At 40.8% G+C, this 12,581-nt stretch overlaps 1 long non-coding RNA gene across 1 annotated transcript in view; it reads right to left on the reverse strand.

Moving 5' to 3' along the window:
* LOC122790053 overlaps positions 1-12,581 on the reverse strand; it is a 526,580-nt gene that overhangs the window by 484,932 nt on the left and 29,067 nt on the right. The window lies entirely within an intron of this gene.

Genomic DNA, 12,581 nt, shown 5'->3' on the forward strand with positions numbered 1-12,581 from the left:
ACTTTAAACATGGTTGTCTTGCTGGTAGCTGCACACATTGCTAACTCTAAAGCCCATGTTGGTCCAGTCACATAAATATAGATGACAGACTGCTCATAACAGTATTTGTTGTTGTGTTGCAGGTACTGCTACATATATTTTGGATCTATGGTTAAAGACCCTCTTCCACAGCCTTCAGACAGTTGCAGAGATGGCATACAGCATCACACTCGCACAGTCAGGAAACATCAAACAACATGTGTTTGGAGTGCTGACGGTCTATTTCCCTTGCCTGAATATATCTGGCACTGCACTGTAATATGCTCCAGAGATGTACAGCAAGATGTTTATGGTGGTGAGCCATACCATACAACCTGGTGTTATAAAAACTGTTCGAGAAAGAGTAGACCATAGCACAGGCTGGTACATGTGCCAGTAGTGGGGGAGAAATCGGAGGAGACAGCTGCTGCAGGCAATGATGCGAAACAGGTGTGCATGCAATACATCACGTCTCTTGCAAAGAGCCTGCATCTGGTCCACAAATATTCACCATGGCAAGACAAACACAGAATTGGTGCATACAGTGACAAACCCAGGTTATGCAGGAAGTGCATGGACTGAGCATTGTGTGTGCCAAATATTACTGGACCCACATTAACCAAAGGGGTGGACAGAGCAGTCTTCATCATTTGCACAAGTGGGGGAGCAATGTGGCATGGAATGGCAGCACTAAAATAGGTGAAAACATGCTGCCTGTGTTAAGCATGTGAATAACATAGGGGTTGTGGGGTGTCAGAAATCATACAGGCAGGTGATCTTCTGGAGCTTCCATGTAAGGAATGTTGGCTGTATGTGCCATGTGGCCCTGCAGTTTCATGTGTAGATAAATCTGGTCCTCTGTATAGTGTAATGCATTGGTTATGTTTGCAAGAATGATGTAATGGCCTTACTGTGTGGTTCTGGCAAATGGATGGCAGGCACTACACCACAGTCAGGAATGGGTATGTCTTAGCTGTAGTACAACTACAGAGGCGAGGGCTGGTGCTGAAGTCTTGAGTTGGATCTCTGGTGGGGTGACCCCACAGTAGAGCTAGATGAGCACTAGCCACATCCAGATTAGTGTCTATGACCAAGGGTGGAGGGCACAGCGGAGCCAAAAGAGTATCAAAAAACACAAAATAACACCAGCACCTTCCTTCTTTATTCAGTAACAGTAATCTAACACCTCGGCAATTTGCCTTCAAGGATCACAGTATAGCAATTTCAGCTGACTTATATAGTATAATGCAAACAGCCACTTAACAGGATCCAATAATTCAATTAGTTTAAATTACATCTAATTTATACAAAATTGTATCTTTTATAGACTTAACTAGATATCTCAAACTTGTATATAAATATACAAATGCTACTATAAACATATAAATATTAAATATACAAATAGCACGGATTATCCATGTGTAATTCATGAAAACACATAAATACATGTGAGCATAGCATAAACATTTAACCATTAAATATCTTGCTTATATTTAAACCCTTCAGATTCCTACTTCTTGATTTAAACCATGGGGCCTTAAAGTCTGAAATTTAAATATCATTCTAGTTTCCAACTCCAATAATTTGCCAGCATAAATCGCCCCCTCGAGGTAGAAAGGGTTTTACAACTACACAAAAAGTCAAACCACCATCTAGACCCCCACGCATTTCATGAAAATGGTTGGCTATAGGACTTAATTTATTATTATTTCTTATATCTCCAAGATTTTCAAGAATCCTAATCCTGACCATACGTTTAATTTGTCCTATATACCACCTTGTATCAGAGCACAAGCATCCAAAAATATACACCACCCCTGTTGATCTACAGTTAAAGTAATATCTGGAGTTAAATAAGTTCCCATTAAATCAAAGATCCTGACAATTTTTTTTTTTACTCCATTACATATACTGCAATGACCACAGGGGAAGGTACCCCATAGGTAAATTCATACTGGGTCCCACAACAAAATTATAATTCAATAATTCCTTCAAATATTTGCCTTTGCTAAAGGAAAATGTGACAAGTTTGGGGAACATATGACCTATATTTTCATCCTCAGAAATAATATGCCAAAATCTTCTCACAATATTTACTAACACATCAGAAAAAGGAGAACATTTGTGTAACATAATACAACTTTCTATTTACATTCATGTTGCTAGGGGGACTTCTCTCCCAAAGATCATTATTATGTTCTCTAGCTAACATTGCTTGTGATTGTCACCTAATACCCCCAACCACTGCATGCTTACATTCCAATAATCTTTCATCATCATAACCCCTCTCTTTTAATCTCCTCTCCACATTATACAATTCCACCACTTTTTGATTTTTATCACGTGTGATCAAAAATTATTTTAAAATTCACCAGAGGGTAGAGAGTTGAATAAGTGCTCTGGGTGCATGCTAGTTGCATGTAGAAACATATTAACTGAGGTTTGCTTCCTACATGGTCTAAAGCCTATAGCTTCCCAATCCCCATACAATGTCACATCCAAACAATGAATGGCTTCCCTATTAAACTCATAAGAGAAAGCCAAACCATGCTCATTGCAGTTTAGGGTCTCATAGAAGTCAACAAAATCACATATGTGTTTGTTGTAGCACAACTACAGAGGAGAGGGCTGGTGCTGAAGTCCTGAGTTGGATGTCTGGTGGGGTGAGCCCACAGTGGAGCCAGATGAGCACTAGCCACATCCAGATTCGAGTCTATGATCAAGGGTGGAGGGCACAGTGGAGCCAAAGGAGTGTCAAAAATGCCCAGCTGATCTTCTACAGCCAGGGGTGGAGGCAACCTTGAATAGTGCAGCTGTCTCAGGGATGGCTCATATCACCTGTGCTAAACAGATATGCACACCTGTAGTGCACAACTGCTTCCTACCCTGAAAACAGGTTATTCCCATGAGATGTAGAGTTGCACTAATGGCTGCTATTGCCAACATTACATCCTGTATTCCCTGTAATGGTTGAAGATCTTTATGCAGACCAAGCACCACTACTCTGACATGGTCCGATTGCCATCTGTCTGTGCCTGGATCATAGCCCTACGCATTCACTGATCTATGTCAGGAGAACACCTACGTTATGGAATAATTGGGCCTCAGGGTGGTAGCAGCCATCAACAAGCCTCTAACTTTGCTTGTTGGCACATTGGAGGTTGTGTTTCTGAGCAACTGGCTGCATTTATGCTCTATGTTATGTGCAGGGCTGACAGGTATAGGACATCCTCCACTCAACAAAGGTGATGCAAGAGGTGAAACTTTGTTCTCCATGGGTCTATATCAGAAGACCAAATGGAAATAACAGTGAATGGCAAAACATCGAAAAGACCAGTCCTTGAACTTGCTGTTGTGGTGGAGCTGCACCCCCCACACTCCCAGTGAAATATATATACCAACTCAGAGATAGCACTACAGTGAGGAAAGGACAAATATTCCAATCTTCGCTGTACCCCGATCTCACAAATGGCACTTTGAGGTCCGGTCCTTTCGATGTTTTGCCGTTCACTGTTATTTCCATTTGGACTTCTAATATAGATCCGTTCTCCATTACCCCCTCATCTGTGGGAGGGGCAAGTGCTACTTCCACTACTGGTGTTCTGACAGTGCCGCTCTGTTCTCAGATGGTGCCAGGTACGCATTGCCATCATCATCCTCGCCATACACACTGGCATCGTGCATATGATGACTTAGGCTCAATACCCTCATACTGGAAACTGTGAATGTCTACAGATAACATAGTGTGAAAGCATGGTACATATGTGACTGCCAGTAACATGCAAACATGCATCAGCTTTCTCATGGTTATGTTATCTATATGCTCATATGTACCTTCAGGTTGCCCCACTGCAGTTTGAAGTTCCTGATTTCCCTGATTGACTGAAATCCAGCCCTGAATGTCTGTACAAACTGGGCAAAGCTATTACATTGCTCTATTAGAATGACATGTGACACTATTTACTTAGTGCAACCCCTACAGACAGTTGGACAGTTATACCTTTTCATGCTGATTGTCTTATTTGCAGCTTGAATATCCCCAAGTAGCATAATTGCACATGTACAGATCTGTTTAGTAATGCCCTACATAAAAATCATGTGCTACTACTCACCTGCGGCATCCCTTGCAGTTTCTTGGCCCATACTGAACAGCTCTGCTCCTTCATCCAGTCTGCCATAGGGAATTAGTGTTCACTAGGAAGACTGTGGTGGTGGTGCTGCGGTAGCATTGTCACCTCACAATAAGACATTGTCCTGTTCGATTCTCAGCTAGAGCATCTTCTGTGCAGGGGGACATGTGTGAATGGGCATACCTACGTTGAAGGTTGTGCGTCAGGGCCGGCAACTCGGCACATAAAAGTCTACTGCCAATCATTAGTGGACCAGAGTTCTGCTGTGGCGACCCCTAACTGGGAAAAGCCAAAAGACACAACAACTAGGTGTGGTAGGAACACATCAGTGCCTGTGGGTCACTGCTACACTGGGGGTCTACACCCAGGGTTTGTCCGGTTTTCAGCTATGCCTTGGGCTTTGTACTCAGTATGTTGGGTCATGGGTCATGTCAGTGACACACACACAAAAACATCACATTATGACAACCCAACTTATTAAAGACTCTCGCCAGTTCATTCCAGACATGCTAACAGAAAGTCATGTCGAGTATCATCATTATCAACGTCCTTTGGTCATTTTGTATGTGCTGCCAGAGTGTTGTATTAACGGTTGCCAGATCTCTCAATTCAGTGCCACTCTCCAACCTGTTTTGATAGTCATGCCTGACTGCCACAGGTATTTTCTCACATAATTGAGCCATCTATTTGCTAGATATCCTTGTTTCCACTTGACTATTTTCCATTTGTTCCAAATCTTCTTCATCACCACATTGTATTCCGTTTCCCACACATGTGCCTGAACAACTGTAATCTGTTCTCTTTGACATTCTCTGCAAGTGGAGCTACTTGAGATTGTGCTCGGATCATTTCTTCATCTGTCCCACAGTGTGTGTCCTACCACCAGTCTCAGGCACATCATATCCATCACCTGAGGTGCAATGTCTTAGCCTGATACAGGATTCTCCTGCTAGGTTTGTATGGGCCTGCAGCAGCATCTTAGTCTCCCATCAAGGTGAATTTTCCAGGCACAGACATTCTTTAGGTGCCATAGTATCTTAGGAACATCTCTGGGTACACACATAGGTCAGTTTGTGCAGACAGGACTGCACCTGCCACCTCATTGTCCCCAGTACTCCTGCAGTGGGACACAGTTAAAAGCACAGCTATGGGGCACCTCTGGACACTTCAGCCATGTGTGTAGTCCCTTGTACCAGTACCATATGCACATTATGTGCCCACTCTACCTTGTGACTAGCATCCCCATTAGCCTACCCTGTTGGCCGTGTTCTAATGTAACATGATGAAGACAGTCCCACAGCAAGACATCTCTCAAACTGTATGTTTTCTATGGCCTGACTGTTTGCAAACACTCCCAAAAACACTACAACCTATCCTGCCTGCCTTGTGTCATGGATGATTGCACACCCTTCCAGGACTACAACCTATTTTCCGTTTACCTTAAACCTTGGCTGGACCGCCATCTGTCCTGCCTGTGACCAGTGCCTTGGCTGATTGCCCATCCAACATGACTACAATCTGTCCTGTCTGTTTCTTGTGCCCTTTCATTTTGACAGCCTTCATGTCCTGTCGGAGCACTGTCATGGTCAGTGTACTTCTAGCAAAAACTGTGTGACAAAATGTCTCTAGCAGCCATGCACCCTGGATTAATCAGTGCAATGGTCGTGCTGTCGATAAAGATGCGAGGGATTGTGGCGAACAGCCACACTACTAATTCTTCATCAAAATAATGACAATAGTCATCTCACTTCCAAGCTGCTCATTGTGGCCGTGCTTAGTCATGTAAGTCACATTCATTGTACCTACCTCTGGAACCTTGCCCTACAGCTATCAACATTCTCCCATGCTACTGACTATGTGTACTGCACTGGCATGTATAGGCAACTGACAGCTGTGCTTCCCATTAATTAATGTCACATGGTGTCCATGTTGTGCAGTACTGTACCACAGCTATGATTTTTCACTCCTGGACTTGGCCTGGTGAGTAAATGGGCATATTTAAGGTGGGGAGAAGGAGATAGCCATCCTGGGTGCAAAGTGTTAAGCTGTGTAATTGTTAGATCCTGACTGGGCTTCACATAACCTTTTATTTGTGAGCAGAGCTGAGAAGCTGTAGTGATACCTGTCTGAAGTGAGTTACTGGCACTCAAAAATGCTGGTATCACATTTACTGTTAAAATTGAAATGCAGAAGCACTTCATGTGTGGTGTAAACTGTAGTGGATGCTTGATACAAATGTAGCTGTGTAGCTGTGATGAAAGGATATAGTGCCAGCTCAGCTTGCTGGAATTTCAGAAATAAATGATATGTCATTGTCGAATATAGAAATGATTTATACAAGATGCTTGTGTCACAAATGTATTAGAACTGTATGTCATGTGTATATCAAACTGTGTGTTGAAAAGTATTTGTAAAATGCTTGTGTTTAAAAAGATTCCACAGTGTGCCCTACTGGAAGAGAACAGAAATGTACATGCACTGTTGTAACTGTTTAAATGTATATATTTTTAACAGTGGAAATAGGAATGCAGGAGGTTGACGTCAGTCCAGCAAACTTCAGAAAAATAACTGAATTAAATTACTTTATGGCTAGTGCATAAAAGATGGTATCTTTCAGTTTTCAGTGCAGCAAGAGACACAATGCCTGTACAAGGAAACTGTATGTATTGTCTTTAGAGTGAACTAAATACTAGTCTTGAAAGCATGAAGGAATGCAATTGTTTTATGACTTCCAGCATCTGCCAGAGATCTGAGGAGAAGCCCCTGTTTATGTATTTTTACACATAGATGCTAAATGCTACTAGGTGCCATCAGTGGCTGTTTACCCTGGGAACTAGGAGTCGGATGACAAGAAATGGTGTCATTCTGCAAGCTATCCCAGCAGTAATATTTTACATATTATTTTGAGAAGTCTCTTAGTGAGACAGAGCATTCTGCATTCGGTCTTGGACCTGACAACAACTAGAAGATCCATTCACCATATCTCCCTTGCTCTATTAGTAATTTCTTAGGTTATTGTAATTCTCTTAGATTCAGTCAAGAATATAGTGAACCTTAGTTTAGATATTTTTATTTATTTATTTATTTGATACGGTCCTGCAATGTTATTTGAAAATGTTCCAGTGGTTTTGAATTCTGATGTCAATGTGAATGTATATTTAGCATTGTTTTGTTCTTTTATTATTAAATATATTTAAACCTTTCACTCTGGCTGATCAATGTAGAGATATTTAAGTTTTGAGAGTACTTAGATATTTATTTAGTGACACTTTGTGGGCCACTCCCAACAGTCTTGTTCTTGGTCAAACTACCATTTGTATTAGTATTAATATTACACAGTAAAATTGGGCACCCTTTGTTAAGGGCCTTAAAGCAGCTGAGAAGGAGTTCTAGTGGTGGGGGTAACTACCTTATAGTCTGGGCAGAAGGATGCATAGCTAGTAAACCTGTGCCAGCCTTTCCCAGATATATGTGTACGTGTGTGTGTGAGAAACAAATCTCCAAGAGTGTGTGTGTCAGCTACTTGGGCAGGGACACAAACCACTGGTTAGACATTAAGAGTGCTGGAAGACTTGGCTTGAAACTCTAGTTAAGGACTCAACTCTATAGCTGTGCCAGTGGGGAGTTTTACTGGGGATCTGGAGAAAGGCTGAGAAACCAGCCCCAGGCTGACTGTGGTCTCTGTGTGCTCTTAAGGGAAATTGGTTCAAAACACAATTAGATCTGATAATAGCAATCCACTCGGTCCACTCGGTCTTGGTAGAAATAGTTTATTGAAACAAAGTGCGCTCAGTTTCATACACTTTTCGTCGGAGGCACAGACTCCAACTTCTTCAGATAAAATACAATGCAGTCTACGATGTCACTAGTGCAGGTATAAGTAAACTCCTGACTTAATTGACAATCAATTAAAAATTCATTACTAAAGTTCGTCAATTAGGTTTTAAAATGGTTTTAAAATGCAAGCTCACTGCTACATATTACTATTCTAAGCACTACTTGTTACGAGTGTATTAAAACATTCCATGAAAGTATTGATGTTATTTATTATGTTATAAATATATTTGATGTTTAAGCATTAAATGTCTTTGATGTCTGTTATTTGTTTGTTTGTCTGTTTATTTAATTTAATTATTTAGTTATTTAATCAACCAGTAGTGAACGTAATATAACAAGCGCATGTAATGTTAAAAGCGCAGTGTAAGCCTCGTAAATAAAAACGCTTGGTTAAAGGGTACACTATGAAGCCTACCTATAGGTTATAATAAGAGTAGTGTGAAAACTTAAATAATAAACATAATTAAACCATTATATTGTTCCTAAAAAGCTACAAAAATGTATGTGCTGTAAGAAATTTAATCTAATAAGAAATAATCAAATAATAAATTTGTGCCCTCAGGAATTAGAATTATAAATTAAATTTACTATAGTTAATAGAATGTAAATATGTAAAACCGATAGAAGACTAAATGAAAGGGTTTATGAACACATTTATGTTATAAATAGAAACAAGATGGATAATGCACTAGCCAGACACCATAATGAGACTGGTGGGCATGAATTTAAGTTTTGAGCCATAGACTAACTACTGAAGGATGAAAGAGGGGGGACCTGAGTCACTTCAGTTAGAAAGGAAAGAGCTTATCTGGCAACTTAGAACTTACACCAACCAACAGCCAGGAATAAATGAAATGTCATCTATTAAATGCATTCTTAGGTTAAAGAACCTAGAGAGATAAATTTACAGATATAGTTTAAATATTCAATATACATATATATTTATAGGTGGTATTTTCGGCTGCATTAGTTATTTATTTATTTATTTTTACATATTTACATTCTATTAACTATAGTAAATTTAATTTATAATTCTAATTCCTGAGGGCACAAATTTATTATTTGATTATTTCTTATTAGATTAAATTTCTTACAGCACATACATTTTTGTAGCTTTTTAGGAAAAATATAATGGTTTAATTATGTTTATTATTTAAGTTTTCACACTACTGTTATTATAACCTATAGGTAGGCTTCATAGTGTACCCTTTAACCAAGCGTTTTTATTTACGAGCCTTACACTGCGCTTTTAACATTACATGTGCTTGTTATATTACGTTCACTACTGGTTGATTAAATAACTAAATAATTAAATTAAATAAACAGACAAACAAACAAATAACAGACATCAAAGACATTTAATGCTTTAACATCAAATATATTTATAACATAATAAATAACATCAATACTTTCATGGAATGTTTTAATACACTCGTAACAAGTAGTGCTTAGAATAGTAATATGTAGCAGTGAGCTTGCATTTTAAAACCATTTTAAAACCTAATTGACAAACTTTAGTAATGAATTTTTAATTGATTGTCAATTAAGTCAGGAGTTTACTTATACCTGCACTAGTGACATCGTAGACTGCATTGTATTTTATCTGAAGAAGTTGGAGTCTGTGCCTCCGACGAAAAGTGTATAAAACTGAGCGCACTTTGTTTCAATAAACTATTTCTACCAAGACCGAGTGGACCGAGTGAATTGCTATTATCGGATCTAATTGTGTTTTGAACTAGTTTGTCCTAAGGGAAATTGCACTTGGTGTTGCAGAGATCTGCATCTGGAAATACTGTGTGTGTACTTGTCATCCTCCTAGTGTACATCCCCCACTGGTGCCAGGAGGGAGGATTGCTGCTCCTTGATTACTGCTCCAGTGGTGGGATATCCACATTACATTTGGTTGGCAGTGGCTGATCACCACATCACATATTGGGATTCAGTGGTGTGGATATTAAACTCCTGTTGCCCGTAAACAGTGGTCACTAAAAAATGTGTTTGTACTCTCAAGCAGCCACACAGTGAGCATTCAGAGTTTCATATCACAATAGTTATTTTTCTTTCTTGTTAGCTTAGTTCATCAGGGAGAGCAGACAAGAATGTCAAGCAGAGGATAATGGCAGGCTGACAAGGAGCCTGTTGGCTGAGATGTGCCAAGCAAAGTGACTGGGGCATGGAAACCTGACAAAATGAGAAATGATTGCAGCCTTAACCACAGCTACATCATAGACCAGCAACCAGGAAGACAACCAGACTGGCCTTGGGGATGTGCAACTCTCAGAAAATGGACAGTTCAAATTTACCTGAGATGACATAAAAAATCCACCTGGAGTTAAAGAGACTTGAACTGGAAGCCAAATAGTGTGAAATAGAATCAGCAGAGAGACTGCAGCATTTGGAGGATGAAAAAAATGAGAGACTGAGGAGTTTGGAGGCTGAAGAAAATGAGAAGCTGAGGCAACATGAAAAGGCGATGCTGACTTTTTACCAGGGTCATGGGGATAATGGGGAAAGGAAATAACTGAACCCCAGAAACAATAAAGGTCAGTAAATTTCTTCCACAATTTACAGAGGGTGATCGGGTTTGTAAACAGTATAATGTTGACCAAGGGCTCCGAGTACAGTTTGTGACCATCTTACTCCATGGTAAAGCTGTAACTGTTTCTAAATTGTCTATTACTGATTGCTTAAATTATAATACAGTTAAAATTGTTTGAGTATTTTAAGTTAACACCTGAAGCTTATAGAAAAAAGTTTCATGAGCATAGACACAAGGTAGATGAACATGTGTGTGAATATATTACCGAGTTAAGCACTTATTTTCATAGGTGGGTGATTGAGTGTCAGGTCACCATTTTGAAGGGCTGGCAGACCTTTTGTTGAGGGAACAATCCCTTAGCACTTTGTCTGAAGACATGAGAATCTGTTTGGCAGACAGGGAATGCACTACCAGAGATGAGTTGGGGAAGAAAGGAGACCTATACCTAGCAAGAAGAGCAATGCATAGGAAACTGATACCCAGTGCTGCACATGGGTATAAGGGAACCCATGCTGGGTAGCCTAAACCACCCCAACAGAGTTTGCCCATAACAGCGGAAGCCAGTAGTACAGGTACAAGGCCAGGATCAAGGGTTAAATGTTTTAAATGCAACAGTGGGACCATGTAGCATACAGATATCAATGGAGGCAAGGTGGGGAACAAAAGGTAGGGGAGGCAGCAAGTGGGAATGACAGAATGCCAGCAGTAAGTTGATGGAGACAAGGGTACCAAACTACCACAACAGGTTATATCCTATCTTAGTAGATGGGAAACAGGCCACTGCTAAGAAAGACACAGCCACTGACCTAACCATTGTGAAGCTTGCAATGGTTAAAGAGGAGCACTATATGTGTGAGCAGTCTACTCCAGTCAGAGCTTTAGGAGGGACCCCATTCCAAATACCTTTGGCTAGGATTGACCTTGACTGGGAGGGTGGAAAAGGAAGCAAGCAAGTAGGTGCATTTGAGGATATCCCTGAAGATGTCCTGATGAGGAATGATTTAGATGATGCAGTACCTTGTGTGTGTGTGTGTGTGTGTGCAGTTATATGCAGTCAGGCTTGGAGACAAGTTTGTGGGTCTGGTAGCCTGAGGGGAGGGGCCAGACAGATTTCACACTTGAAGCCAGAACTGGTGAGGTGGTTACTTCAGAGGGAGCTACCCTGTAGCAGTGAGACTGAAAGTGAGTCACAGCTGCTGGTGAGTACTGATATTCCCTTGGTCAAAATGACTGCAAGGACAGAGGTGAGTAGTAGTACTCAGGCTGACAGTGAGGCACCAATGTCAGAGGATAGTAGACTTCCTGTTGAAGCAGAGCTGGGAAGGGTTACAGAGAGAGAGACTTGCCACAGGCTCATCTCTCAGACCCTACATTATAAGGCTTGAGTGAGGTAGCCAGGGAGGTGCCCGATTCTGAAGGAAAAGGGGAATCTGTATACTGGGACAAAGGGTTACTGTTTAGAGACTGGACCTCTGAGGAAGGGCTAGAGGGTGAAAGAATACAGTAGTTGGCAATACCCAGAGCCTACCATCTGGCAATTCTAACCATAGCCCATGACGTTCCTTTTGCAGATCATATGGGCATAAAGCATACCAAGTGACGTATTATGCAGAAGTTTTATTGGCCTTAGATTTCCAGGGATATAACAAAATATTACAGAACCTGTGAACAGTGCCCAAAGGTAGGCAAGGCAAGAGACAAGGTTAAAGCTCCTTTGATGCCTTTGCATGCTACTGAGTAGCCATTTCAGAGGGTAGCTATGGATACTGTGGGGTTTCAGAGTACCCAAAGTTCCACAGGGAAGAAGTGTATCCTAGTGGTAGTAGATTATAGTATCAAGATACCCTTGAGGTGGTGGCTCTGTCCTCCATTGAGGCAGAAAAGGTGGCAAATGTTGTGTTAGAGATGTTCAGTAGGGTGGGTTTCCCCAAAAGAAATATTGACTGACAGAGGTGCCAATTTTATGTCAGACCTGCTAGTTTATTTGTGGAAGCACTGTGGGTAAAGCACCTAAAGACCACCACCAGACTAATGGTCTGGTGGAGAAGTTAAATTAT

This window comes from Protopterus annectens, chromosome 15.part0 (genome assembly GCF_019279795.1).
Source record: "Protopterus annectens isolate FY-2018-M chromosome 15.part0, PAN1.0, whole genome shotgun sequence".
Lineage (NCBI taxonomy): Eukaryota > Metazoa > Chordata > Ceratodontiformes > Protopteridae > Protopterus > Protopterus annectens.